The sequence below is a fragment of the Triturus cristatus genome, chromosome 3_2, assembly GCF_964204655.1.
Source record: "Triturus cristatus chromosome 3_2, aTriCri1.1, whole genome shotgun sequence".
In the NCBI taxonomy this organism is placed as follows: Eukaryota; Metazoa; Chordata; class Amphibia; order Caudata; family Salamandridae; genus Triturus; species Triturus cristatus.
Window position 1 is genome coordinate 779,963,798 of NC_140584.1, and position 4,136 is coordinate 779,967,933.

The following is a 4,136-nucleotide window of genomic DNA, read 5'->3' on the forward strand; positions in this document are numbered from 1 at the left end:
TTAAAAGAGAGTCAATTTTCTTAAAAAAGATAAAGAATCAGAGGAGAAAGCATCATCTTAATAGAATCTAGACGCCCCCACCAAGAGAGAAAAAGTGGATGCCAACGATCGACAGAATCAGAAAGAATCTTTGTAATATTATCGAAGTTTATCTTTAATGTATCTGAAATGGAGGAAGAGAACCATAAGCCCAAATATTTTTTAATCTTAGTCGTTTGCCAGGAAAACCCCGTTTGTATAAAATCTTGTTTAAGACAAAGTACATTTAGAGGTAAAACCTCACATTTATCAGAATTGAGACGATACCCAGATAATCGAGAAAAATTATCAACCTGAAATAAAAAGGCAGGAATGCAAGTATTCGGATTAGAGCAGTATAAAAGAATATCATCAGCGTAAACGGATAATTTGACATGAGAGGAGTCAAGCTGGAAACCAGTAATCTTTTCATTTTTCTAATTTTAGTTAAAAAGGGTTCCAGGGCTATTATAAACAAAAGAGGAGAGAGGGGGCAACCTTGACGTACTCCCCTAGAGAGAGGAAAATAATCTGATGTTTTCCCGTTCACAAAAATAGAAGCTTTAGGATTAGAATATAATATGAAAATAAGAGATATTAGTTTAGGGGGAAATCCTATCCATTTTAGTGCTTGAAACATAAAATCCCAACACGATTCTGTCAAAAGCCTTTTCTGCGTCCAAAGCCATAGCCGCAATGGGATAATCAAGAGAAGACGCTTTGCTGAGTATATTAAAAAAGACCCTGGATTTGTCAGAAGATAAACGACCTTCTACAAAACCCGATTACAAAGGACCAATAAGGTTAGGTAAAATGGGGTCAATGCGAAGTGCTAGAATTTTAGCAAAGATTTTATAATCCAGGTTGACCAAAGAAATTGGCCTATAATTTTTACAAAGAGATGGATCTTTATTGTCTTTAGGGATTAAACAAATCATGGCCTCTTGAAAAGTCCCAGATGAAGAACCACTAGAGATAAAGTCATTTTAAAGTAATAAAAGATGAGAAAGTAAGAGATTAGCAAAATGGGCGTAAAATTCAAAGGTAAACCCATCTGGACCTGGGGCCTTCCCTCATTTTAATAGAGCTATAGTGCGTGTAAGTTCAGATGTCGTGATGTCAGTCTCTAAGGAAGAAAAATCCGTGCCGTAAGGCAAAGGAGGTTCAATAGATTGAAAATAAGTAGAAAGATCTATCGAATTTGGCTGTTGTTCAGGAGTGTATACATTTTTATAAAAGGAAACAAATGCATTTAATATATCTGCATCTTTAAAGAAAGATGCTCCATTGTCATTTCGAATAGATTCTATTTTGTTCCCTTCACGTCTGATTTTCAGATAATTCGCTAACAATTTCCCCATCTTATTTTGGCCTCCATAATATCGAGCACTACATTTAAGAAGATAAGAAGAAGCGGCATCAGTAGATATTTTGTTAAAAGTAAATTTAGTGTCAATAAGATTTTTCAATGCGGATTCGGAGTTCGAATGGTAATAAGCATATTCAAGCTGTTAAATTTTAGAAAGTAGTAAATTGGCTTGTGAAGTTCGAATCAGATAGCAACACATTGTTAAAATGCCATCTGCCTGCATGAGGGGTAAAAGGGAGTAACTCAAAATCAACTAAAACTGGAGCATGGTCCGATATCAAAATTGAGCCAATTTCAGAATGGGAAACTTGTTGGGATAAGGGTTTACTGAAAAAGAGATAGGGCTTGATTCACAGAACTAACTTAAGACAAAATCCTAAACTTACTACAATTTTGGTATTCACAGAAGGCACTTACTCATTTTGGTATTCACAGAAGGCACTTACTCATTTCGGTATTCACCGAAGTGAGGAGTCCTAACTTTAGGACTCCTAAATGCCTTCTGTGAATATCGAAAGTCTTAAAATTAGGATTTTTCTCAGTTTAGTAGAAGTATAGTTAGGACTCCTAACTTTAGGACTCCTTAATGCCTTCTGTGAATACCGAAAGTCTTAAAATTAGGATTTTTCGAAATGTAGTAGTAGTAAAGTTAGGACTCCTAACTTTAGGACTCCTAAATGCCTTCTGTGAATACCGAAAGCCTCAAAATTAGAATTTTTCTCAGTTTAGTAGTAGTATAGTTAGGACTCCTAACTTTAGGACTCCTAACTTTAGGACTCCTAAATGCCATCTGTGAATACCGAAAGTCTTAAAATTAGGATTTTTCTCAATTTAGAAGTAGTAAAGTTAGGACTCCTAACTTTAGAACTCCTAAATGCCTTCTGTGAATACCGAAAGCCTTAAATTTAGGATTTTTCTCAGTTTAGTAGTAGTAAAGTTAGGAGTCCTAACTTTAGGACTCCTAAACTGAGAAGAATCCTAATTTTAAGATTTTCTGTATTCACAGAAGGCATTTAGGAGTCCTAAAGTTAGGACTCCTAACTTCTGTGAATACCGAAGTGAGTAAGTGCCTTCTGTGAATACCAAAATGAGTAAGTGCCTTCTGTGAATACGAAAATGGTAGTAAGTTTACGATTTTGTCTTAAGTTAGTTCTGTGAATCGGGCCCTAAGTCTATACGAGATTGTGAGTGATGAGGAGGGGAATAGAAACTATACTCTTGAGTAGTAGGGTTACAAAGCCTCCAGATATCAACTAAGGATTTATGGCGTATGGAGGATGTAAATTGTGAGTGCATCTTTGTGGCCATAAATTTAACAGAAGATCGTCTAACCAAAATAGGGTCAAAAACCTGATTGCAATCTCCACCAAAAATAATATAGTCATCATCAAATAAAAGAAGTTTATCTGATATCAGTGACCAAAATGTATTATCAACATTAACTTGTGCATACACATTATTATGAAGAAGAGGTATTTGATTTATAAGAAGTTTGACAATTACCCAACGGCCCTCCAAATCAGCTTCTTGGTGTGTAACTGTAACTTGGTATTTCTTGTGAGACAAGATAGAAACTCAATTTATTTTACCTTATGCAGGGGAAGAAAAGACATTGCCTACCCAACTGCGTTTCAGTTTAGAAGCCTCAAGTTCTGATATGTGCATTTCTTAAATTAATGCAATATCAGTGTTTAATCTGGCTAAATGTGTCAGCACCCTTTGTCTTTTAATGGGGTTATTTACTCCTTTAACGTTCCAAGTTACAACTCTAAAAATGAACCATTAAATATAACATGAACAGTTATTATGCAAACAGTATAAGCATTAGCATTTATACTACATATGAGAAAGAAATTAGAGAGCAGAGTAATGTAAGAGAGATTCAGGAATGAAAAGAGAAAGTGAATAAGAATAAGAAGAATATTGTACTGTATATAGAAGTAAATGGAGAAAGAGATGGAGAAAAAGAGAAAAGAAAAAAATAGGAAAGGAAATGATTGAGAGAGAAGGAGACACAAAACAAAAGTACAGTACAGAAGCAACAGATGATAGTAAAGATTGTAAAAAATAGAAAAGTGATAAGAAGAAAGTCTAAAGGAGAAAAACAGGTAAGGGGAGAGTTTAGGGAGAGCAAAACACAAAACAAAAACACAATCTAAAAGTAGCATTTGATAGTAAAATAAAATGTTGAAGAGACATACCACAACAAAACAATGATAAAGGGGATGGTGGGACCACATGAGGGAGATAGCACACCGGGTCGAGGACTCCATGAGGACGCAGCACAAGGAGGAAGTTCTCCAAGGAACATGAGGATAACATGTATCAAAGGGTCACAAAAAACTGCACCTAAAGGTGTTCAAAAAGAAATACTATTAATAACGGGACTTACCGCAAGACAAAAAATAAAGCAGTGAGAAAGATATAACAAATACAATAACATAAACTGGATTAATATTCAAAACAATTATGCTCGAGGAATGTCCATAGAATCATCTCTACAAGAGTTCAGGAATTGTTGAAGCAACGCTGGATCTTCATAATTCGTTGTTTTATTGTTGTAAGTCACTTTGAAGAGGCACGGGTGGAATAAACCATAACGAGCGTTCAAAGAGCGAAGAGCAGGCCTCATCTCCAAAAACTTTTTCCGACGGTCAGCAGTAGCTTTGGCGTAGTCCTGTGCAAAGAAGAGACTGGAGCCATTCCAAGCGATCTTTCCTTTCTGCTTGGCAGCCTGAATAACTTTAAG